This window comes from Natator depressus, chromosome 3 (genome assembly GCF_965152275.1).
Source record: "Natator depressus isolate rNatDep1 chromosome 3, rNatDep2.hap1, whole genome shotgun sequence".
In the NCBI taxonomy this organism is placed as follows: Eukaryota; Metazoa; Chordata; order Testudines; family Cheloniidae; genus Natator; species Natator depressus.
Genome location: NC_134236.1, coordinates 164,742,885 through 164,770,230, shown reverse-complemented (window position 1 = coordinate 164,770,230; position 27,346 = coordinate 164,742,885). Strand labels below are relative to the sequence as shown.

At 39.2% G+C, this 27,346-nt stretch overlaps 1 protein-coding gene across 6 annotated transcripts in view; it reads right to left on the bottom strand.

The window, feature by feature from the left end:
- ESRRG (estrogen related receptor gamma) overlaps positions 1–27,346 on the bottom strand; it is a 476,445-nt gene that overhangs the window by 204,202 nt on the left and 244,897 nt on the right. The window contains exon 1 of one of the 6 annotated variants that reach the window (XM_074949254.1): positions 2,635–2,736. The exons of the other annotated variants lie outside the window; for them this stretch is intronic. The gene's annotated coding sequence lies outside the window, so the exon portion shown is untranslated. Of the gene's footprint in view, positions 1–2,634; positions 2,737–27,346 lie in introns of those variants that run through there. 6 annotated transcript variants of the gene reach the window in all.

Here is a 27,346-nt window from a genome sequence, read left to right as displayed (position 1 = left end):
GTCTTATATTTGACAAAACATTTTTCCACAAAAAATGTTTGTTTGCCATCAGAACAAAAAAAAACATTTAATTCTCAGTCGTTCTTTCCCCTCCACAACGTGCATGAGGTATAGTGTACCACAAAACAAGACAGCAGAGAAGAGAAACTTAACATCAACAGCCATTCCTAAGTGAGATTAGGATTTTAGTTCTGACTAATTGAGGTACAAGATCAGATGGGTCGGCAGCATCTTTTGGTTTTTTGTTGTTTTTTTTTTGCTGGTCTTCCTACCTGACTGGAAGCTCAGGGAGCTAAAAATAGAAAAGAAGAAGATGGAGTGCAAATATTTCCCCAGTGAAAACACCAATAATCTTTACCGTGAGCTGACATGAATTGCTTGTTACACTGCCCTAGGATATCATGGCTTGAAGCGACAGCACAGACACACACACACACAAAAGCCACTAACCATCCTCAAAGCTATTGTAATGTGTGTTTGTGCATGTGCATGTTGCAGGCGCCCCTATGAAATCTGACTACTGGCCGATACACCTGCCATACAAAACACATTATCTGCAGTTTGGTTTTTTTCCTGACTATCCCAGCCCGTCTTCCATCACTCTTCTGTCTCTTTCTCCCCCTACTCCCCCTCCACTCCCTTTGCTGTGGCATTTTTATTATTAATGTTATTGCTGTTATTACTGTCCAAGCATAAGCTGATCCACAGGGGAGCCTGTGTGATTTAACCCCTCAAGCTCTAAATTCCTTCACATGTGCCAAAGACACAGGTTTGTTGTTGCCTCCAGCAATATCCCAGGAAGACGAGTGATGGCGGTGTCATATCATCACACAGCGACTTAATCTATTGCGACACCCAGGGAACGGGCAACTGAAGAGATGTACAGAACACGCTCTCTGACTGCATACAAAAATGTTATCCCCCTTCCCAATAAACCCAAGTCACATGGAACAAAGTGAAACAAATTTCACCGTCCTACCACTCTCAGTTTCTGTCGCTCACTGTATATTATCCAGTCCTCCCACAACGGTAGTGGTCCTACTGTACATCTTATATCTATGCAGCACTGTTACTACATTCATGTTCTCTCTCCTTTGTTCTTCCCATGTTCCCTGATTAACAAACATCCAGATCATGTTGAACTGCCAAGTAACATAGCCTCAGAAATCTTATGTCCATACACTAGATGTCTGAACCATCACTTACACCAAGGTTATCTCTGCGTGCTCTCTCCTGACATCAAATGCACGTTTCTAAAACAATAGTTTAAATAGCTTGCACTTTTTAAGGGTGCACAGAACACTATACTAAACTTTCAACCTTCAGCCACAGTAAATACTGACAAGAAGAAAAGCACCTACCATGAATACTGAAAAATGGGAGACTGCCCTCCCACCCCAGGAACTGTCCACATCGGCATTGTGCTTTTGTTATCAGTTACTATTATTAAGAAAGAATGCAAATTTCACATGGAAGTATGTCACTAATTTAGAAGTTAGGCGATATTCTCCATCTTAACTCTGATGTTCAGTTGGGATGGAAGAATTTGGGGTGAGTTTAACCAGTTTTGGAATACTTCTTGAGTTAGAAAGCTAAACAAATCAAAGAGAATTTTCACTGGTATTGGGGGTGGGGTGGGGAAATATTAGATTATTTTTCCCTTCTCTAAATTGGAATCCTAAATATTAAAATGACAAGATTTAATAAAGCATGAAGTCCCCTTATTAAGGCCTGACCCAGCAAAGCTTTAAGTCATGCAACTAGTTCTTATTTACTTGAACCCTCATATTGATTTTAGTGGGACTACTTGACCGTGAAATGCTTTGCAGCACCGACTGGGCCCTTAACATCTGAAATGTAAAACACGTACATTTTCCAGACTGCCAGCCAAATGAATTCTGAGAATACACAGGTACATACATACACAAAGTCTCTATAGGGTTAAACAACATCTTGTGCCTTTCCCCATGAATGTAATACAAAGAAACTTTTTTTTTTTAAGTGAGTTACGAACATGGAAGTTCCAGATGGGGAATTGGTTTGAATAGTTCTAAAGAAAATCGTGTTTCACCACTGATTACACTTACCCCAAGTCTTGCAGCCCAGCCCACCTGAACATTGGAACTCGGATGAGGTTAAAGAAAGTCCTGAGAGAATACATTTGAGCTCAGGTGAGATGCCATTCTCCACACCCAAAAGAATTTGCCACATACTCGTGGCTGAAAAGTGCACGATAACTCATTCAAAAATGTTCCAGGTAGCACTATGCACTAATGCAGTGCAACATTTCTGCAGTCACTAATGTGCTTATACAATATCATTTCATTTGACCACTTTAACACTTTTTGACTACAATGTATTAGAATCATGTTGTTAAATACAGTGGGTCTTGCCTTTATTTGTTGTGGCTAATGCAATGAAAACATTCACATTTTTTGTACCCGTATTAGCAAAGACGATTCAGTGAGACAATATAGTCCTAATGTGATATTTTTATGGCTGGAGCTTTACATTATTGCCTGCATTCCTGTCCCACTACCAACCTCATTTCTATTGATCAGCAGTTAGTCCTATTCAATTATTCAATCTCAATCAATAAATTTAAGTTCTATGAGATGTAAAGATTATGCTTACCATTATCCAACTTAATTCATGTGCCTGCAAATTTGGACAGATTTCCAGGTTTCCTTCTTTATAAATAAGCAAAACTAGGTTTCCGAAGCTAGCCTTTACTTCTCACTAGTTCTATCACCTTTTTTAGCCTTTGCATTTCCCAGGGATTTGGTTGAACTCTGCTACATTGACAGAATTGATATTTCGTGCCTGAACAGAAAAAACAATGAATTATTTTTAGTAAATACTAGAATAGTAAATAAGCAATGAAAGTGTTAGTGCCACATTTTTAAAGGAGGCCCAATGAGTGCCCACCTGCAAAATGAATGTATATATGTTGCTACTGCAAAATGCCATATATGCACTTACAAATCAGTGCCCATCTATTGCGCCTAACATTGAAAATTGGGTCCTATCAATTATATTGCATGCATGGGTATATACACATTATATACTCAAACCTACCATCTCCAAATGGTCATCCAAGTTTTGTGTGCACAAAAAGGTAAACGTGAACAAATGTGGAAGCAAGACATGGGACACAGAAAATTAAAGGTTCAACTTCTGATGCTAGCTTGGGGCCACTTTATTAACTTTGCCACAAAGTCCAGCTTTCTCCACCTAGAACATTCAAGCCAACTGACCTCAAAATCATGTCAACATACATGCGTTCAATATACAATACATCTTTTCCTCTTAGAACCTGAGCTTTTAGGCCTTTCTCAGCCAAAACTCACATTGGCTTCACTGGTATTTTTGCCTGAGTAAAGCCTTCAGGAACAAACCTCTAAGTTACAATTTTGAGGTTACAGACCTCTACTGTTTTGCAGGATATAGTCCTTAGATAGAGAATGTATCGGATATTACACTGGTAACAAATAAATTTCATCACGATCTTCAATTATACAGACAACCCAGTCAAAGACAGAAGTAATGACTCTTCCCCGAGTTCAAATAATGCTGTCCTGTGAAATACTGAGTTTCTTCTAACATGCTGGGCTCCTTAACTCCCATTGCTGTCAATGGCTCAAAAAGATGGCTCAGCACCTCATAAATTTAGTCCCATCTTGGGTGACCAGATGTCCTGATTTTATAGCAAGAGTTCCGATATTAAGGACTCTGTCTTATATAGGTGCCTAATACCCCTCCACCCCCATCCCGATTTTTCACACTTGCTATCTGGTCACCCTAGCCACAACTATCTTTGGTTCATTAGCATGGGAATGATGGTAAGGAGGTGCTATTGTAGGAAAATCTGAAGCAGCTTGCATGTGAAGCTATTAGGACACCATTGTTTACAGGTATGCAAGCATCTCTTCAGTACTGTAGCACGTAAGAGTGAAATGCATAAACATCTTTTAGAAACAAAACATAATTAGAATTAAATCACAACTTTTCTCATATTGAACTCCTTGCTCTCACATCAGATTATCAAGCCTTTGAGGCATAAACATAAACTCTTTTCGCGTTGTTAAGAGCAATATCTATATGCTTTTGTACCGTTTGTACTTGATACCATGTATGTTCAAAATGCTATCAGTTTGTATTCAATATTACAACGCAGCAAAATGAGAATCATTTCTCTTTCAATATATTTTCTAAATAAATCCTCTAAAACCTGATTTAGATCCTTGGATCATGCTTTGGAACAAGGAACTGTGTTAAGAGTGTCTGAATAAAGTAAAGCATATAAGCAAGTCAGAATTTTATTCTTCACTCATTGAGAAAGCTGAGATTTAATATGAGAGGGCTGGGTTGCCTTTCTCTTCATATACACTGGAAAGTTCCTTCACTTTTCCTGTTTTCCTTGTAGATTTACTTGTAAATCTGGCTACAGCCACATTTGAAGTCCCGAGGTCTGACTCCTGACCTCAGTTATGTTAGCCCTTCTCTGCTGAAGAACTACCCCTTGGATCACTGACCTGCTATTATTCTATGGTTAATAGACCTGACCTGTGCAATATTTTTTAATCTGGCTACAGTCCGATCTCTAAATTCTCTATTTTGAATGAATACCGATTTTGTGACATGAAGTCTGCAATATAATGAAATGCAAACAATGAAAAGGCTAAATCAGTTTACAAAAAAATCTATTTGTCAAACAGTGTGGAGATGCTCCCAATTTAGTCTGGGCAGTTCATGCAGCTCTTGATAAGGGAGTTAAAACTGAGCCGTTCCACTGCATAAAAATAAAGGCATCTGCAAAAGAGATACATTTTCTTTCAGAGAGTCTTTTCTGTAACCTGTAGCTAATAAAAATGAAAAACAAAATCCTGGATTCTGTGGGAATTTTCTTACAACCAGGAGCACTGTTACAGACCACAGCAGCAAAGCCTCCCCAGCACAGTCCCCTTATGTCACATTTGCATTTCTATTCAGCTACATTGCCTGACAATGAAGCAAATGGGTCTGCCTTATCTGTACAATTCTGGACAACAGAGATTTCTAAGCCATACAAAGGAACAAGCTTAACATTCAACACTCAACACTTCCCAGTGCAGCCCCCCCAAGATCCTACAGGGAATGCAGTCACATAACACCTGTCCACACCAAAAACTTGAACTGTCACAAGTTATCAGAAAATGAATTGGTTAAAAAAAAATGCCCCAGCAAGACTTTCAAAAGATATGCCAGCCTCAAAGAAAAATATTCCCAAATCTGAAGATTTTAAAGCATTATTTCCATCATAATTGAAAACTGAGGAGTTGCCCAAGAATGTAAAGGGGAGATTCAATACGTAGCAAATGGCTCGCTACTTTCCCTGCCCCGTTTTGACTGTTTGTAATACACCAAATTCAACAGAAATGTTAAACCTCCCACTTGCACTAGTTTTCATTAAGGCACCTTTAGCAACTAGTCTTGCTAACTTGTGCAACACTCGTTTCAGTCTGAGAAAATTTCAACCTAATTCCTTCAAAATTAATATCTGCTCATTTAAAAGTTAAAAATGACTCAAAAACTGTACACGCTGAAATCTCCAGATCAAACGTGTTATGACAGGAATTAAGCCTGTTATAATACAGGCTAGGGCTTTAAACGTCAAGAAAAAATTATAATCACACAGCTCTACAGACTTTTGGACATTATTCTGGCATTTTGTGACACATATATACCTGCTGTATCTGTCTCCTTGGTCCACTCCCTTTCCCGATCCTCAGATCTTCTGTGCAACAGAACAGGCATTTTGTCTACACAGTCTGGAGTTCAAAGAACCCACTCTGGGAGAGGTTTAGCCCGTGGCGTACTTGAATATACAGATTTCTAACATGGGTGAGGGGTGGGGGTGGAGAGGAAGGGTGTCCACATTTGACAAGGGTAGATGTCTTAAAGCACACTACACATTTTACACAGTATAATGCAGTTTCAAGCTGATGGGTTAAACATTTCAATTCTTGAGCTAAACGGCTAGGTCATGGCACTGTGCACTAACAGTTGCGCTCTCTCTCTCTCATATGCACGTGCACACACATGCGCCCACCCACCCAAAATATTATTACTGCCAAAATGAGGCAGTCACCACTAGTGAGCAATGCAGAAGGGCTGTTTGGAGTCTTAGAGTGTACAAAGCTCTTTGAGACAGCCTGCTGCTATCCCTAATTTTGCTTACTTGGATGCCTGATACACTGCTGCCTTCTCTTCCTGTGATCTGTTGCCCTTTCACACTCTTGAGCAAGGGGACAAAGGTGTATTCTGGCTCTCCATGTGCTAGTGAGAGGTCAGACACTCTTTATTACCCCTGCCACTGAAAATGGCATTATTGCTGTAGATTAACTAAACTACCAGTTGGTCTGTGATACCGGACACAACACTGCATAGCCTTGATGTGCTGCAAGGGTGACAATAGGCAAAAGTGAGGATTAATTTTGCCTTCAAATGTGCACTCGCATGGCTCTGACTTACTTAACGGGGGCCATGTGCATGTAGTGTAGGCAGGGCCGTCCTTAGGCATACGCAGCATACACGGCTGTGTAAGGCAGCTGAAAATTTGGGGCACCACCGGGAGCCATAGGTGCCAAGTTCTCATCTTTCTGGGGAGTGCTCGCCCCCCTCCCACTCCAGTCCAGACCCCGCCCCCACTCCACCCCTTCCCCCAAGCGCCCACCCTGCCTCTTCCCGCCCTTGCTCCACTCCCGCCCGCCTCTTTCCCCGCCTCCTCCACTGAGCACACCCATCCCCACTCCTCCGCCTCCCTCCCGGAGCTTGAATGCCATGAATCAGCTGTTCGCAGCGCTCCAGAAGTGTTGGGAGAGAGGGGTAGGAGTTGGTAAGTGCGGGGCCACCAGCACGCGAGAGGCGCAAGCCCGGGCTGCCTCAGAGTCTGCTGCGTACGAAGCTCGGTGTGTGTCAGCAATGGGGGAGGGTTCTTCTGGGGGCCCAAGGGTGAGGGTGGTGGCCGTGAGCAAGTCGGGCATAGGGACACCAGTTTAATAATGCTGCATAGGGCCCCATAAATCCTAAGAATTTAGTCCTTAAACATTACCACTGGAGACTTTCCTTGCATTATACAAAATAAAAGACATTTGTTGAAAAATAAAATGCAGAAGTTGCCAACATAAAGTGAACACTTCCCAGCCATTCCCAGATTGTAGTGTTTGAAATATTATGGTATCTCAGATGCCACATAGGGTAACTGTTGGAATACACGGATTTATTCTAATAGAAAGTACTGTAGATGAAACGAGACAATACGAAGGCTTGACAGTTAAGGAAAGAGATGGTGGGTCAAACGTTTTACGTCGATTTGTCCAAGGACAAGGTGGATCTCAAGTTGGTTTACGCAATAAGCTTAAGTGGTCACCACTCAAAATCAGTCTCCAGCCTCAGCTCCCCTGTAAATGCCACTGATCAGAATTTGCACCTTAAACTATGCATTGCTTGGTGCATACATAATTTCTCTCTCCATGGTATTTCTAATGTACCTATCACTGTGGTTTCTAGTTGGTCATCACACACATTATTTGTGAAGTACAGTACTCAGCATGACCAGAGGAAGAATTCAACTAATTAATGAGCCCTGCAGGCAAAACATCATTTCCTGTGTTCTTTGGACCATTTACAGGATAAGTTTTTATTTTCAGCATCAGTTCAGTATCAGATGTGTTGGTCTGTCAATGGATCCAGGATTTTTAGGAGCAGGTCAAAAGCCTACTGAACAAGCAATAAGTTAAAATTCAGTTGTCTACGCCACCATGCCAAACATCATATTATTCCTTTGTCTGCTGCCTGAGAAAAAGGAAGAATTGTTCAAGACAACCTGACTTTCTGAAAATATGCCCATTGTAAGGCCACTTAGGTCAGTGAAATTTGTGCTGAGTGGCTACCATAAGCATAACTTAAAGGCACAGCTTTCAATTGTGTATCCAATCTTTCCAATACAGAAAACTATTCTGAAAGATAAAATAGATGTGGCTGGTTTGATTAGCTCAATTCCTTTCCTTTTGTTACCTTCTTCCTTCCCTTTTCTAGACATTGCCTGGCACATTTTTCCTTTGAATCTACGAAGTTTTTCAACGAGTGTCCCAAACCAAAGAAGGAGTACTCTGGCTTTTATGTAATCTGAATGGGAGCCACATATAGATAATATCTGTGAAGATTACCAGATCACCTCATCATCTATGTTTCTAGCAACATGTGCTGTGTTACCATCCAATGGCCCGTCTGGTTATAAGTTTGTGCCACCTTCCATCTGTTCTTCTTGCTGGCCCACTGCCACATCAACCTCAGTACTTCACAGTCTTTCTTCAAGATGTCATTCAACTTGGTTTGCTACCATACCCATTTGTTTCTCTCTCCATGTGAGATCAAGCATACATCTTTCTATCTTTCTCTCTCCAGCCTTTAACTTCTGCTCCATCTTCTTACTAAGTGTCTATGTTTCTGCTCCATTTATCATAGCTGGCAGTATGCACTACGCAGGTGTCAAGAAAAGCAAGAGAGTTCACTCTTCATGATATTGCCTTTCCAGCCTCCTTATGGCTCACCATCCAGTCTCAGCTCTTAACTTTACACTACGTGGTTAGAATAGTGTGAATCAGTTCCAAATAAGTCACTTTAAGATGAATTAAGGTACACAATGATAACAATGCTGCTTTAAAGTCAATAGACACTTCTTCAGCCTCACTCTGATCTTTTTCTGTATTAATTTTTCTTCCCTTTTGTTTACTTCCTGAGTTTTGTTGCTGTTAACATTATAGCATTTTATACTTGCTGCCAAAAAGTGCATTCAATCCATAACAATGCTAGAAGTAATGCATACTTACATACCTTTGTACTTTTGCCCAAAACTTGGTTTACACAACTGTTTCCCATTTGCATATTATTATAGACACATGCTTACCAACTAATTCCATTTGGAAAAAATGGGTCTTGGAGCCACAATGCTGATCATTCAGAACCAAGGCTGACAAACTGGCCCAAATTCTGCCCTCAGTTACATTGACTTCCTCCGGATTGCTGCCGGGTGGTTGAGGGAAGACCTTGATCCACTGCGTCTAAATAACTTAACGTATCTAAGGAGTTCACCTCAGATGGGACCCAATCACAAGAAAACCAGATGCTCACCACCACTCAGAATCAGGCCTACCATGTTGAAGATCACACACTGACTGTCATAATTCAGCTCCACAAATAGAAGATTCTGGGCCACATTATGATGCTGGAGAAGCAGGTTCAACTCAACAGTTACACCACAGCAAAATTCAAGCTTACATCATCTGTTATAACTATGCACTACTGGGGTAATTAAATAGTGAGATTCAGCATTTAAATGCTGAATTCCCTTGCAGCTCCCAATTACTCTGGACAGTAATCAGAGGTTTTTTTAAAAAGCTTTGAAAATCCTTTTTGACCTGACAGATCTCATCTCAGTTGAAAACTTCAAATCCCTGAGAATTGTTACCATATGCCACCACAGTGAAAACTATAGGACTCTGAAATCAACATACTAATTGACTGTATACATGTGCATCAAACAAACATGCCAAAAATCCTTGTAAAATGTAAACTGAAAACACAATGAGAACGCATGTGCTCTGAATAGCCTGCCTGAACAAAATGCTGCAGTTGAGTGGACTGGCTGGCTCAGAGTGCTGGTAATAGGTATGTTTCAGAGTAACAGCCGTGTTAGTCTGTATTCGCAAAAAGAAAAGGAGTACTTGTGGCACCGATGATGCATCCGATGAAGTGAGCTGTAGCTCACGAAAGCTTATGCTCAAATAAATTGGTTAGTCTCTAAGGTGCCACAAGTACTCCTTTTCTTTTTGGTAATAGGCATGTTGCTTTTCAGTTTTAGGTCTTCCACTCAACTTCTGATCTCTGCTGACTTGGTCAGAAGTCCCTGTCATTTGATAGTGCTTTGGTGGTGGAATAAAATGAATTGTAAATCTCAGATGAGTTCCTATCAGACAGATGTTTTCACATCACAAAAAACTCTTGACAGTGTCCACAGTAAGGCTGAAGAATGAATAGGCATGGAGTCTGAACTATCATCTCTCCCCTACAAGTGGGACTTAAACTGGAAAATAAAAGTTACAGCATATCCTCAAAATTGTGGTATGTTCCATTATCAAAACCACTGCCGCCCCTACCCTACACTCACACACCCACTTTTAAAAAAATTGAAAAAATGTGGGGTTTTTTTTGCCTTACTACAGTTTTAAACTTGTAGTGTACACATGACTTTGCTGTGGATGAACTACTGAGTGTGAATGTATTGTTTTTTCATTTGGGTGGGAAGGAGTGGCAAATGCCCTTCATTTCTCAAGCTTTTCTTTGTATTGAACTAGAAATTTATAGTCCTACAGAAGAGGCTGTTGGAAAAACTGGCCTGCCAAACTCTTATGGAATATTATATCCTGTTCTGGTGTCCACACTTCAAAAGGATTTTGGCAAACTGAACTGTTCAGAAAAGAGCTACAAGAATGATTTGGGGTCTGAAAAACATGCCTAACGGTGAGAGACTAAAATAGCTCAATCTGTTTTGTTAATCCAAGAGAAAATTAAGAGGTGACTTGATCACAGTCTACATGATCCCCTGTAGAGGGAAGAGATTTCAGCTAGTCAGTGGCTCTTTAATCTAGCAGAAAAGGGTATAACAAGATCTGATGGTTGGAAGCTGATGCTAGACAAATTTAGAGTAGAAATAAATTGAATTTTTAATAAATTTAATAAATTTTATAAATTTAATAAATTAATAAATAATAAATAAATTTTTAATAAATAATAAATGAATTTGAAATAAATTGAATAAATTGAATTTTATTTTTATAATTAACACTGTTGAATTTTTTTTAACAGTGAGAGTAATTAACCATTGGGACAACTTACTGAGGGATGTGGTAGATTCTCCATCACTTGAAATCAAGATTAGGTATCTTTCTTAAAGATATGCTATAACTCAAACAGGAGTTATGGGCTTGATACAGAAATAACTGGCTAAAATTCTATGGCCTGTGTTATGCAGGTCCGATTAGAGGAGTATAATGGTCCCTTCTGGCCTTATACTTAATGCATCTATACTGTACTGAATTACACATACCCAGCTTCAAAATTAGTCATTTTGACTATTCCATATTAAAAAGGATTGAACCTATGCATACCATGTACCATTGTATCGCTGAAGCCCTCTGCCTTAGCCTCCTCCAAGTTCCTATCTAGCATTAGCATGACAAAAATATTTAACATAATAATTGCAAAATAGACCATATGGTCAAAATGTCTCCCACTTCCTGTACCAGGTAACTATTGCTATCAATTCCATTCTATAGACATTGTTTAAATTGATTTCTTAACCAACACTATAAATTCTACAAAGCAAGCCTGTAAACTGCACACCGACTGACATTCCAAGGCCCTATCCTGAAACCATCCACCCCTGAGTGGTCTTTACCTGTACAAATAGTTCCATGGAAGCCAACAGATCTACTCATGCGAAGCAGGACATAAGAATCAGGCCCCAAATAATGAAGTTCAGTTTTTCTCCTTGCAAAATGTCTTATATTAGCAAATTCTTATATTCTTCCAACACTGTAAACATCATGCAAGTACAATCTGAGGTTCTAATTCAAACGTTCAGACAGTGCTTTCCTTAGAATTCCCCTCCTTTGCCAAAAGGAACTAAAAGTATGTTGCCTTCCTCTAAAATCAACACTATCCTTACTGCTTAATTTGAGGCAGCTACACAATATCCTGCATTTACTCAGAGAAAATAGTAAAACATAAAATTGCTTAAAATAATATTGAAGCCATTTTAGCCAAATTTCTAGCAATGTCTCTTCCACCCGGTAAAAATTCATGAGAGGAAAGGATGTCAGCAGGGAGTGGGTCAAGGTTACGGCTATAAAGAAGTCAAAAGTGGCAGGATAACAATATACAAGGAATGGGTAACACAGCATAGTGGCCAACATGGAAAATCATGAACAATGGCAGATTAGCGTGATATAATGAAGGAATGCATCTCACACCCTGGCAGCCAAGGACAGCACAAGACAATGACCCATCCAATTATCTCTATTCTTATTTTATTCTTCATCCTTCAGTCAACTATTTCAAGCACGGGAAGCGCCCTCTTAAATCAATCTTACGTTCATTCCGTATATGCCTTTATAGGTATGCTCATTTTATTCTAGTCCACTCTGTGTCTGGCACTATAGAGAAGAACAAATTAATGTGAGTATAAAAGTCTAGCAGACTCTGTCTGCAAGGTGCTAACACTTATTTTCCATTTTCTCCCCTTTACAGAAGTTCCATTAACTATCCTCAGTCGCAAACTGCTATTTAGTAACCAGTGCCATCATGTGCAGTGGGGCAAATCATACCCTATTGACCAATGCTGCACATTTGTTTGTGTTGCCTCTCTGGTTCGACAAGTCTGTACCAATGGCACCTGTTAAAGCTGCTTCAACTAAGCTGTTCTGCATTTGTCTGGCTGGATTTGGACTTCCTGGATCCCTGACTGAATACAAAGTGATTAGAAAGACCAGTGTTTGGCAACAAGCACAGTGGGGAGTACACTGTGTATTGGTATACAAGAGCACAATGTGTTCTTCATAACATCACTAAGGAAGCATGCTGCTAGAATCTCTGTGCTGTTGAGATCAAAATGGTCTCCTTTGTTGTCAGCTGTTTAATAGCAGCTGTTTAATGTAATTCCAAATGATCTGCTTGAATGAAGTTGTCATTCTTACAGTTCACTTTAATATAGTAAAAAAACCCCAGTTTGGCCACATTATTTTTCGATTGTTCTTTTGAAAAGTTACACTGAGCTTGCCAAAGTAATAAAATCTCCTGTTATTCTTTAAAACAAAGACAAACAAAGATTGCTATATAATAAATGAATAAAAAGAAGGATAGGCTCAAATATGAATTTCAAAATATTTTCTTTACAGGTACTTTAAATATAAAGCTTTGGCTACAAATACCATCCTTGTCTCATAAAATATAGAAAGCACCAAAAAGTGAACTTGCCCAGAAGTATATAAGTGTCTATATATATATCTATATGTAGCCATTTTCCTAAAATTAAAATTATTGTTTGTATTATTATATTTCATAAAACAAAAAAGTTGACAAAAATATTGATACGGTACATAAACATTTATATTCTTGTTTATTAAACATTGTAAATTACATAGCTATTCTGTGATATTTGTCAAAATCTATTTGATACTACGACAGATAATACAGGACCTAATCTTTAAAAATATTTGCAATTCTCTGATGAACAATAGAGGGCACTAATGTTTCTAATCTGGCAAAAGCAACACATATCAGACAGAACAAAATAGCAATACTACTTGTAGTATACAAACACCATCATCTACGGTAAATATATATAGTAGAGAGGATTTCTGTCTGTCTCTAGGAAAAAAAAAAAGCTCTCTTTCTCCTTTAAATTTCTTTATTCGGCCATAGAAAGTAGGGATGTGATAACAACATACTAATACTTGCTGCTTTTCAAAGTGGCATTTTCTTTTATTCATTGCATAAAGCAGAAGCGACTTTTCCTCATATGGAGATTTTTTCTGAGCATTTTCTCACCCCCTTCTTGGCTATTTATCCATTGCTCTGTACACCCATTTAAAGATAAACCAATTCCACTGAATATTGCTGATAAGTGCAGTAGGCAAGGGCCCCTTAACGTGTGTGGCACGTGTTCCAAGCAAACTGGTATAGAAATAATGACTAACAAATGTTGGAAATTGAAAGGCATCTGGGTGCCACTTGAAAGCAAAGTTTTGAATACTGCTCTTCATTAAAAAGACTTATTTTAGCTTTTTACACAGCTCTAATATTTTAAATAGTTTCACCTGTCTCAAAGGTGATACAGCATTCCTTTATCTGATGTGCTTTCAGTAAGAGATGCATGCATATCAAAGGTCTTGGAAAAGTTCTACACCTTTAACTGTTTTCTCTCCATAAAAGTTAAAATCACCCAGTCAGAAAACACTTCATCATTTTGCACAGAATAGTTCCCAAGAACATAAAACTTCATTAGCACTGCTAGTAGCTGAGCATCATCTACCCTTTTAAAATGCTTACCCGTCTTTCTCATTGCTATTCAAAGAAGCAGATTTATTTCTCAGCTCCGGAGATTGAAATTTTGGCAAGACAGATTTAAAATGTACCGAACACCAACTAATGGATTGTTTTTTCTTAGGCTTTGAACATGTTTAAAAGAAAAAAAGGGCAACATCTCTCTCTAAAACCAGTAAAGCTCTTCTATTTAGAAACCAGGAATTCAGGATGACCATTACCTAAACGTAACAAATACTAATATGGTTTGGTGCTCCAGTCCTAGCATATACTGTGAGTGAAAAGCCAAGCACATATCCATGCTGGTTCTACACATGCAGCAAAATCTGCAAAGTTTTCATTAATTTTTGCACCTCAATTTTTGACTTCCCAACTTCAGAACCCTTGTGCCTGGTTTTCAGAGGTACAAAGCACACACAGCTCCCAATGATATTAGATACAACCATTCTGCATCTTATTTGAGGCAAATGAAAGAGTTGAAAATTGATGTAAATGTTTGCTGTGGAATTCTGAAAGTCACACACAACTCAACACCCCAATATTAAGATACACAAAACTAGTAAAAACATCTGAAAATGCTGGCCTTAACCAGCATGAAATCATTCAACAGCTTGATATATTTTGTTCCCGTAGTTTCATTCGCTCCCATACCATGGTCTGGAAAAGACCATGCCAACACTGGACAACCATTTTTAATATTGAATGCATTGAAATCAATGGCAGTCCCCGCATATAACCCTCTCTATGGCCTGATCCTAAGTTCTCTGAAGTGAGGAGGGAGTTCCTTCATGGAGTTCAGTGGGCTTTGGATCAGGCCTTATGTGTTTTTTAATTTGATTTTGGGGGCATGCAGGAGGTTGGCTTTGATGTGGTTCTCTTAAGCAGTAGTAAGAGACCATTAGAAGCTACTTTGTAAAATACAAGTCACCAGAAGGAGGGATCATCCTGCTGAGACAGGAACAGTCATTTTTCCAGTTACTCTCAATAGTATTATTACACTGAAATAAAGCCACCTCTGGTGGAAGGCATGTCGGATAACCAGTACATGAAAAGAATTCTGGCTAGGGAGACAAAGACAAATTCCTACTCTTATGAAAAGTGAGTGGAGTAGACAGAGCCTCTGTTTTTAAGGTCTCATCTGTCAGGCCAACACACAGAAAAACTGAAAAATACTCAGTGCAGGCCAACAAGTGTAAAGAAAAGCTTTCTTTCAAAGGAAATATGTTGGATAATTAGCAACACGGAAAAATAGGAAAATTAAAAAAAGAGATTAAAGGTGAGCAGCTAGCCTATGGAAGGCTGTATTTTAAAGAGAGATGTTGGGCAATTCAAACTCACTGCTGCTTTATTACAGGGTTAGCAGCTCTATATTGGTGTTAAACCCATGGATAAAACAAAGAGAAAAAAATATCACATAAAAACTGAAGTTTCTACCACTTGTCCATGCGTCATAAATTTCCCCTGCCCGGCCTTCAGCAGCTCTGTGATGACAGCTATCGCTATTATTATACTGTATGTCATTTGGCTGTCTTGCAGTTGTTGCTTGGAGCCTTACACAGGTCAGAAACTATGCTGGTTTTAGTATTACTCTTTCCCCTTAAGTCATAAGTACGCTAAGAAAGTAATTTTATCACAAAACTGCTGGATACATAAAAATGTAGATTCCAAATATTTTTGAAGGACACATGAGATGACTCATCTCTGCCACTTGACCCCTATCCCTGCATTTCCCCCAAGGTGTTGTCCACCACTTCGACATGCAGACTGACTGTCTTCTTCCATCTCAATCACTGTCTGCTTCAACATTATTTTCCCTTCACTCACCAGGTTAGAGAGTACTGGATGCAAAGCGATCCAGAGGCCACATTGATGCAGGTATTCGAATTCTCTAGTTCCTGTTATTTGACTCTACAAATATTTTGTAAATATTGGTCAATTCTGTTCTCCATCACACCAGTGTAAATTTGGACTTCGAAAGAGTTGACTTCAATAGAGTCATACCAACGTAAGGGCCTGATCCAAAAACTAACGAAGTCAAAGGGAGCCTTTCCCAAGCAACAATCCCAGCAAGGTCATTTTTATTCCTTTGGGCCTGCCAGTAGCAGTCACCAAAATACCTAGGAAATGTGTAAAACCCATCTCAACTATAGCTACTCACAACAGCTTAAAATACAATCACACATTAGCAACTTTAAAAAGCCACCCAAAAGTCATGGGAAACTCTCTAAATGGTAATTTTTAGTCCTTTGCATTAGAAGGATGTGGTATGGAAGGGATTTAAGTTCTTAAAAACAAACTGATATTGCCAAATACAAGGGCATTACTCATTGATTATATTTCAGGAAATATATTAGTCGCTAATTTTATTGTCTTCATGGGACTTACCCTTCAACATTTTCTGCTACCAACTTTTCTCTTCTTTTTTGAGGTGCTTTAATTAAAGGAGCAATAACATAACTAGTCTTGAACATATGGATAAATGATGGAAGCCAAGGTAAACTCGGCAAAGTGTCTCTGAGTCCTGAGCTGGGTGGACATCAGATCTATGACTACTTATGCAGCCTGCAGTTGGGGTGATCATAATATTTTCTGCTCTTAAGTTCTCAGATTGATTACGCTACAGCTACACTACAGAACTTACAGCAATTAGTGCAGGTGGTCTAAGCCAATGGGAGAGAGCTCTCCTGTTGACTTAATGACTCCAGCCCACTCGAGCAGTGGTAGCTATGTCGGCAGGAGGATGGCTTATTCACACCCGTGAGCGACATAAGGTATACCAACTGAAAACGTAGTGTAGACATAGCCTCAATAAGGATGCCTCCGTCAGAAGGGAAAAGACAGAGTGAAAGAAGATGGACCTTTGCAACACAAAGATACTGTATTACTTAAGTCAGGTGGTCAGTACAAGCTGAGCTCTGTAGCAATAAGACTTGCAGCACTGTACTTGTAAGTGTAGTTCAGACTTCATGAATCCTAAAAGCAACTGTAAGTTTTCAAAAGCAGAAGCAAGACATCCTTAGAGTCAAAAGTATTCTCCTACCACTTTTCTAGTTATACATATCAAAGATGTATAATGATAATTCTAATAGATATTATGAGCTCCTGTGCCTGAGCCCTCTGTAGTCTGGTGCAATCTACAACAAACACAAAAGTATGCTGTAGCCTGGAACGTTATAAATATTCCTGCCTTTGAAACCACATGCCTATACCCAAAAACGTTTTTTACAGGAACATTAGAATACTAAGGTCTTATGTATCCATAAACGGAATCCATGGGATCAATCTGAAAACCCTTACTCATCTGAGTTGTCCCACCAGTGTCCCGAGCAGGACAACTCACATAAATGATAGCGAAAGATCAGGTCCCATATTAGCCAAAACCGTATCTGAAAGTTAAAAAGTGCAAGTTAAACTTAGTCTATGCTAGCAGGGTGCTAACTCAGTAACCCTTCGCAGAATAGGCAGGGATGAACCATGTTGTAAACTGTTTGACAAAACTGTGCAATGTACTGGGTGCAGAGGCTGATTACAGCACATTTAAACATGGTGTTGCTTAAGACAAGACCTTATGACAGAAGATTTATAACGGAGTAAAACATACCATGCAAAAACCAAAACAAAGAAAACCCAGCAAAATCTCCACCATCTCAAATGAGAGCCGAAAGGACCACACAAAACCTTAGTGTCCATGAAACAGCTTCTTTGATACTTACAGAAAGGTTGTCTTTTTCACTTTTAAAAACACATTATTCCAACTTATTTATTAATTCAGATTGTAAGTCTTTATTATAAAGATTTCCCCTTCTTCTAAACACCAATTTTGTCTGCTTTGGCAGAAAACGGAATGATTTAGTATTTTTGTTGCTGGTTACTTATAAAATATCTAGTCTAGATTAGTCCTGCTTGAATGGCATCATAAATGGCTCCATTCCCCAGCAGTAGTCTACTTCAGATGGGATCCTGACAACCTCTACTTAGTATGTCTTTCATGGTACACAATGAAGTGTAAAACTGCTGTGAAAAAGCCTGTGTTTCAAAACAAACCATCTCTGTAATAAGCACTTAAAACGCTTTTCATTAATATATTTCTTTGTGTATAAAACAAAAGCTTAATGCTAAAACCAGGCCTTCGACAGTTTTTGATTTAAAAAACAACAACACATTGCCTTAGCTTTCAGAAGGTCCATATTAAATTATTTGAAATAAAATGTGAAAATGAGGCTCACACAAGGTTTTATTTTTCCCCATCACTGCTTAATAATGTGCGGGTTTCAACCAAAAAAGACTAAAGCACAATCAAAATCCAAAGTGGAAATCCTAAATTAGTAAATATTGAATTTAACTACTTTTATATCTCAGGTATTAGCAAATACCTTTGGTCTACAGAGATACAGCCCCTTCTAATCCTTATCTGAATTTGCAATTAAGACTTCAGAGCTACAGATATCTGTACACAGCTCTGCTCTCTTATTTTTAAATTTTTGGACCCAAATCAAGTCAGTCTTCAAATACATTGAAAAGTAAATGTCTGATGTCTAACTGAACTAATAGATAACACTTTTTAATACTATTAATGCTTAGTGTGCACTGCAGACAGACAGGAGCGGGGGGGAAGGGGCTCAGAATAAAAATGGCACAGAAAACCTTGTCATTATATTATTACTCCACAGTTCCTTGGTGTAACGATAGAACCGTGCAAATATTTACAAATTATTTGCCAAATAAAAAAATCTAAATGTGTTTGGAGTTAGCTTCCTATTCTCGTCCACTAATTGTCACTTCCAATAGGACATGCTAAGAGCCTCAAAATGAAGCACTTATGAGTTTTCTTTTCCAATCTCTTGTGGGCTTCTCTCAGTTTATCGCAAATGAACAATCATGTTGGAAGGGGCTCCGTCTGTTTAATGTCATTAGTGATTGTTTCATAAAACAAACAGCCGCTCCACCATTCTGCCGCAGTTAATCTTAAATCTAAACGTGGCGGCACTCCGGGAGAGTCTCAAACATGGTTTGTTCTAACCAAGGCAGGTCTCTTAATCTATTGCAAGTCAAGGCGCTTATCTCTGTGCTCAGCTCAGAGCAATGATTTCTTTGTCCAAATACTAAACCAAACCCAGTTAATATTGTGCTTCTGGCCTTTTCCTGAAGATTTTTTTTTTCAAATCATGGCCCAAAGCCTAAGGCATATTTATTTATTGCTGGTGCTATTTTATGAATATTTTTCAATGCTATCAAAGTCATAGTATTACAGGTTAGTGCACAAGGGTGTTTCAATGGACTTGTTCAGGCAGGTGAACTACACTACAGTAACTTCCAAGCCTCAAAGACTTACCAGCTTATTATGCTGGAAAATCATTCACTCTAGAATGAGCCCACATAAGGGGAACCTCTATAATAATTCAACCCGTGTTAGCCAAGGACCTGATTCATCTAGGGGATGAAAGCCCTCAACTTCTAGCAGTTTCACTGGAAGCAGTGGGTGCTCTGCACCTCTTAGGAGCAAACCCTAAGGCAGCAGTTATTGAAGAAAATTGTAGGGTACATGTACACAGCAGCTGGGAGGTATAATTCCCAGCTCTGGAGGACATACACATGCTAGCTCTTCTCAAGGTCATGCCTAAAAATAGCAGTGTGGCAGCTCAGGCTAACCAAGCAAGGGGGGTTGCCCATATCACCGTGGCCACACTGCTGTTTTTAGCACACTAGCTCAAACAGAGTGAACTTTAGGTCTATGTGGGTTGAGAATTACACTTCCCAGCTGCTGTGGAGACATACCCTATAAATGAATTCACAGCAATTTCCCAAGCCTCCTCATCAAATTTTCCTTCTTTACAAAAATATGAACAAAGATACACGACATATCGCGTTCAACACACCCTTAGAGGGGGCACACTTTAGGTTGCCAGCATGCACAAAACATCTTGAGCAGAACAACTACCTGTACTGTGCTTTAGAAAGATATCTGTGAATGTAAACAGAATTATATAGAACATCTGTTTTAGCTCTATTCTGTCTTTTGATACATCTGCCTGAGTTGATACATCTTGCTGAAGTCTAGAACAGATGACCAATTCCTAAAAATTGGAACAAATGCACAGCTGTAGTCTTGCAATTGCAAAAGGAAAAAAAAACATTTTCTTTTGAAGCAAGTGTAATCCAGACATGTGGGTCTGCGAGATGGACACCTGTGCCAGTGGAACAATGGTTTCCTGGGGAAGGGAAGCCTGAAGCAGTTTTATGGCCTTGATGCTACCAATGCATTGTCCTCTTGGCCCTGAGGAGGAAAACCCTTGAAGATGGAGGAACACTGAGCTTTCACTTGCTGAGGGGAAAAAAAAGTCAAGTAGGATTAGCCTTTACCTCTTCGAAAATTCTTAGAGGCAAATAAAAGCAGCAGCAAACTGGGAATGGTGGGCTGTATATACCGGGAGCACTTTGCAATATTCTTATATAGTTTATGTATAAACCCCCCCAGTGAAACTGAACAAGCAGGGCTATAGACATATGTCAATGTGTAGAACGGATGCAGCAATTTTTTTCTGGTAGCAATAAAAAACAAAAGAAAAAAAGTTCTATAGCTGAGCACTAGCTCCTTTGCAGTTTATCCCTGAGCTCTTGTATCAAAGTCCCTCGATAAACAAAAGAACAATTGTCTTTTCTTCTCTTTCTTTTTTGGTACAGAAAAAGAGGAGGGGGGAAATCAATTCAACTCAGGTTTTTCCACATCTTCATATCACTTCCCATCTCAACTGGATGGAGTTGAATTTCAATTAACTGGTAGGAATCCAAGTGAAGCCCGGCTGCTGTGTGCTCCTCCTGGTCATGCCCCATAATTGTAGAGGGGCCTGCATTTTTCAGCCAATGACACGGCTTACAAAAATAGATACACTGAGTTATTTGATAAAGGAACCAAAGCGTGTCACTCCTGTTCGAGTGCCAAACAACATGAGAGCGAGTGAGATTGTGTTCAGATCCAAAACCTGCCAGGCTGCTTTCACATAGAATGTTCTTGTACGTGGAGGTTGCTTTTTTTCCCACCACAAGCCAGCCAACATGGTTTAGAATAGCTCATCTTAAAAGGGAGGTATCTGCCATATTTGCAATCCGCCTCCTACCCCCCAAGAAATCTCTACTAATCCAATGGACCGCAGAAGTTGCTTCCTTGGCTATATAACTTCCAAACACCCTTTTTTATAGATTTTAAATACTGGCAGGTATTCCTCTTACTCTGTTTAGATGCCATCCTGAGCTCCGTCTTCATGTGCTCCTCTGAGGATCAATTATCAAAGTATCGGTAAATGGGAAACACTGTTAAATACAGACTCCATGTACCAGAATTTTATGTGGCAAAGATGTTCCTAACCTGGTTAAATTAAATTTTTTCTCTAGATTTCTCTAGCTCACAGCTCCCCGCCCGCCTCCCACCCCATACACACACACACTTTACTTAAAGAACAACAATTAATTTAAGAAAGAGCATTTTTATCAAGGGGGTGATTCTTTGAATGGACTTTCAGAGCTACTACTTGAATATCTATTGAACTATGGCTTAAACTATACAAAGTATAGTTATAGTATGGCTTAAACTATACAGAGTAAACTGAATGTTTGTACTTTTGGGTGGCACTATTTATTGTCAGTATCAGCTATCAATATTGATTCTTGTCGCTTTTTAAAAAAATATTTTCTTTCCCTAGATTTATTTTCTGAAGTGCTTATCAAAGATACTCAAATCTGTAGTCATACAAACACAAATATTAGATGCTCTACAACATTTAATATTTCCTGATAATGAGGGATATAATATTAATATTACAAGCCATATTTTTACAGCTCGATATGAGATTGCATACATGGGCATATGGATACTCCTATAAACGTGTGTGTATACTAGTAGCAGTATTGTATATTTATACTGCTACAGGTATGCACAGTACTTTTGCAGATAACTAAAAATACAGGCCACTGTTCTGAGGAAATTCTTCTAATACACAGCTATGGTTATTTAATCTTGTATACATTATAAGAGAGAGATTATTTCCATGTTTATACCTCAATTTTGAAAGGGCGCTAGACTAGATAAAAATATGTGGAAAGACACATTAACAATAAAGTGCCATTTTTCCACTAGGGATGGATCATCCAGTTTTAACAACTTACATCTGGCAAGAAGAGATATGACCTTCATCTCCATCCCTAACTCAGACCTTGCTTAGGCTCAAATTGTGGAAGTGGACCCTTCCCCTTCAACAGGCTAACTGGACAGATTGCCTTTCCCATGCCAGCCCTTTCTGGTGGTTCACCTTCTCCAACTGCCTAAAAGACCAGGGGCTTCAGTTTTACCTTTACTTTAGTAACGAACCAAACTCGTTTAGAAGATGCTGAAAAGCAATAATTTATGCCATGCTTTTTTCTTAGTCTTCACAGAGGCCACTGTGCCTTCAAACAACTGTAGGAATTGGCTGTTGTACAAAAAAGGCCCACCTTTCCATTTTCTTTTGATGGTTCCTTTCTCTTTGCTCCTCCTCCTCTCTTTCCTATATGACTGCATAACCGTGTGCCTTCCGTCTCCTTTCTTGATGAGTCTCTCTCTCTCTCTGTTTACCCCCCACCTTCCCATCCCACCCCCTTTTCCTTCCTAATGGCTCCCATTCTTCCTGTGTGGCCTTCCCTTTCACTCACAACTCCCTATCTCCTCACCCTTTCCCTCCTTCGTAGCTCCCCCCTTTCTCCCTGTTCTTATGTGGCTTCCCCTCTTGTCCTCCTCTTCTCATGTGGCTGGCTCCCCTTTGCTCCCTAATGCTTCCTTGCACCCCTCTTTTTTCTATCTAGTTCCTCCTTTCATTATCCTTCTCCCTTCCAGCGAACCCCTTCTCTCTTGCTTCATATCTATGTTGTTCCACCTCTGCCTACCTGGTAGCTTTCATTAACTCTAAACCAGGGAGAGCCTAATTAACAACCTGCACTGACTCAACCCACTAGTCTGACTCTCAGCATATATACAATTTAAAAAAAACAACAACAAAGGCACAGGAGCTGGCTAGAATTTCAAAGACATCAGTGATTTGTTTATTAAAGTAAGGGTATCAAGCAGGCAAAGAAAGACCTGAGACCGCTGCCTAAAATGCCACCCTGATATGCTAATCTTAATGTAATCACCAATGGTGTTCTATCTACTCTTATGAAAAGGCCTGTTTAAACAACGAGATACAAGTCGTTTAAATAACGTAGATGCTGGGACTATGTAACAAAGGTGGCCAAACAGATCAGCCACTGGCTTTGATTTCTGAAATATTGTAAACATGGAAAATAGAAGTAAATTCTACCCTTCTGATTAACACCAGGTCAGTTTACTTAATCAGATACGTAATTTACAGAGGAATGGAATACCCACCGCCCAAGCCCTGCAAGGCAGAGTCAACTGGCACAGGCCAGCTACAGGTGTTTTACTGCAGTACAGACATACCCTCAGACTTTTGAGATTGGGAGGGGGCAGAAATTGGAAGGGGAAGGGTGTAGCATGTGTGAATCCTGATTCTTGAAAGGGGCAAGGAGAGCTTATAATTTGTTTATTTATAAAAGTTATTGATATTTTAGAGTGCAAATACCTAGAGCACAAAGGAAAGGGTCAGTTTTTTATTTTAGAAATCTAAATAAATAAATTAGTACAGCCTTAACAGCACTGGTATAATAAACTTCAGAAAAACATATTTAATCATGTAGAATTTCCAGCAGCTCAGGAACACAAAAATCCAGGAGGATTAAGTGTCTCCTGCTCACTGTGGGCACAATGGTGGACCCATTGCACAGTAGCTGCTACAAAGCCAGAGTTCCAGGTCAGCAGAAATCTACTGTGGCATACAAGTTAATAGTAATAACTAAAACAAAACAAGAGGGTGGAAGTAAGAGGGGATTTTTCATGATTCTATTCTGTTGCAGTAAGGCAGCATTCTCAAGGGCACATTTGTTGTCAACTGTTACCACAGCTCCAGATAAGATCATGGTGGAGGTTTTTCAAATTCATAAATATGAATTAAAATAGTCCAAACTTGTCTTTTATGTTGATTTTACTTTCATGAGATTTTACTTTCAAACTACACAGCTGTACAACAGTTTCCCAGAAAGCATGCAGGCGGTGACAGTACAGTATTTGGCTCTATGCAATAGTTCCATCTCCTACTTTACACTTCAATCCAGTGGCATGGTATTTTATATCAGGAATAAATATCTGTCAGCATTTGGAAATTGGAGTGTTCTGTTTTTTAAAATAGGTACCTTCCAGAAAGTTCTGATCCACAACACCATAGTTCCAATTAGGGAATGAAAAAATGCTCAGAAAAATGTAAAAAGATGTCTGTTAGTATTGTTATCATACTTCCTTTATACTTTTAAATTCTAAATCTGAACAAGAGATGCACAGTAGTTACATAATTTCCCCCTGTACCTTATTTCAGAACCGCACACAGATTTTCTAACCACGTTAAAATATTTAACTGCACACAATTGCCTACTGCAATACAGCCAGCCTTTCAGAGCTCCAAAACTAAACCCTCATGCCATAAAAAGGGACTGCTGTATGAAAACATGGGGCTAAATTCTGCAGTGCTTAAATCAACCAAAACTCTCACAGGTGCTAAGATACTACAATGATAAGGAGCTAAGATTGATGTTAATAAGTTTTGACTGATGGAGGAGTACAGAATCAGTCCCATTGTTAATATTTGAGGCAAGCTTTCATTTATATACATTAAGGAGGAACAGGCCTTTAGTCACGTTGCACATCCATTTCCAGAACGCAAATCACCACCCTGACACAGTATCCTGTAAAAATAAGAAAAGTCCATATTTACTTCAGATGCGTTCGTCCCAGTGACCTATGGAAGAACATTGTATTTCCCCCCATATTTTAAGTCTAGGAAACACTGCAAACTTGCCATCATCAGGGGGAACTTGGGAGATACTGGGATCAGGGTGGGGCTTGCTGGTTAAAGTCTGGAGCTACTCCAAGGAAATATAATTAATTTGCTGTAGCAATAATAATGGAAAATAAAGGAACTATGACATTATCCCTGATCTCTCTTTTTTTTCTTTTTCTGAGAAGCCATAAAGGACAGGATGAGTAAGTGGGAATAGGAAATAAATCATAGCAACATACGTAACAATAAATAGAAATAGTAATTCCTTGCATTTATAAAGCACTTTTCATCTGAGGAGCTCAAGGCACCAAAGCAATAGAAAAGTCAGCAATAGACCTAATGCCTTTTGCATCCCAAATGGGCTCCTGAACCTGGCTAGCTTGCTCTTTAGTTTTAAACGCTAATTTAATTTCCACTAGAGATGCAGTGAATTACACTGATCTAATTTAAGCATCAGTGAACTTTATTAACCTCCTAGGATTGCCTAGATTTACAGCGCCTTATTTTGGGACTGTTCGTTGGCACTCTGAGTCCCCTTGAAGAATTTTCAACAGCAGGGGGTGGTCACCTCCTTTAGAGAATTTTCAGATCTGATATATATAGATAGCAAGAGAGAGGGAAAAATGATAATTATTTATAGGCTACAGTCAGTTCTGTAGTGCTGCTGCAGAGGCTAAAGGAAGCAGTAAGTGGGAGAAACAACACAGGGACAAATATTGTGAGGAGTATATTCTCCCCTCTATGATGCACGCTCACATTAGTGTTATTAAGCGTTACACATGCATCAATGGGTGAGTATAACACTGACAGTCTCAAGAGGCAGTTCAGTTTCCAGACCTAGATCTCTCCTAAGCAGAAACAGTAAATTAGGCCACATGATGCATGTGATGGGGGGTCCCATCCATTGGGAATTAGGCTAAAATGACAAATATCATTTTATTTAGGCCCTCAAGGTGGACTTGAACTCTGGATCGCAGAGGTGAAATGTTTTATTCAGTATTCTTTTCTCTCCTTTCACAAACTGTTTCCAGTATGGAGAGAGGGAGAAGCGTGACAACTGTGGGTAATAGAAAATTCACACTTAACTCAACCTAGTATTGACATTTCACTTTGCTCGTTTCATAATTTTCCAAGGTTGTATGTTTACATTACTATTATTTATTATTTGTATTGTAGTAGCATGTAGGAGTCCTAGTCATGGATCAGGACCCCACTGTGCTAGGCACTGTACAAACACGCAATGAAGAGAAGGACCCTGCCCCAAAGACCTTATACAGTGTAACATCCATGTGAGCCCCTGCTGGACAACAATAGCAACTGAATATTAGCCAACTAGCTGGCACATAGGAATGGCCATACTGAATCAGACCCTTGATCTGATTGTTCATTGTTCAGTATCCCATCTTTGAGTGTGACCTGAATCAGTTTTCGCAGGAAGGTGCAAGAAACCTTGCAGTGTGCAGCAAGGATTATCTACCCCCGAGGAAAGTATCCTCCTAATAATTAGCATGAAGTTTGTATCCCTTTAACTACTCTGGATATTCTCATCCATATAGCTTCCCTGTCCCTCTTTTGAATCTTGCTAAGTTCTTGGCCTCAACAAGATTCTGTGACGATGCGTTCCACTGCCTAATTATGCATCATGTAAAAAAGCATTTCTTCCACTTTTACATTTGCCACGTTTCACTAAATTTCCCTGTGTTCTTGTATCATGATACAGAGAACAAAGAAGTTCCCAAACTACTTTCTAACATTCATTATTTAGTATATTCTTATTATGTTCCCTTTTAGTCATCTCCTTGCTAAAGTAAGCAATCCTATTCTTTTCAGTTTCTCTGTATATGCAAGCTTTTCCATACCCCTCGTCATACTTCTGCCCATCTCTGAACCTTTTGTAAACCTGTAATATCTTTCTTGAGATGGTGTGGCCAGTACTGATGAGGCTGTTGCACTGATTTACATAATAGCATTATAATATTTTCCATATTATTCTTCATCCCATTCCTTATGTATCCTTAAATTTCAGTTGCTTTTCTAACTGCAGCTCTACACTGAATGGAGGTCTTCATTGAGCTGTCAATAGTGATGGCTGGTCCCTTTCCTGAGTTGATGCAGTTAATTTAGAGTCCAATCAGGCAGATGAACAGTGCAATTTTTTCCTTCCAATGTGCATTACTTTGCATTTATCAACAATGAATTTCATCTGTCATAGTGTTGCCATTTACCTAGCTTGGATACATCTCTCTAAAACTCCTCACAGTCTTCTGGAGACACAACTAACCTAT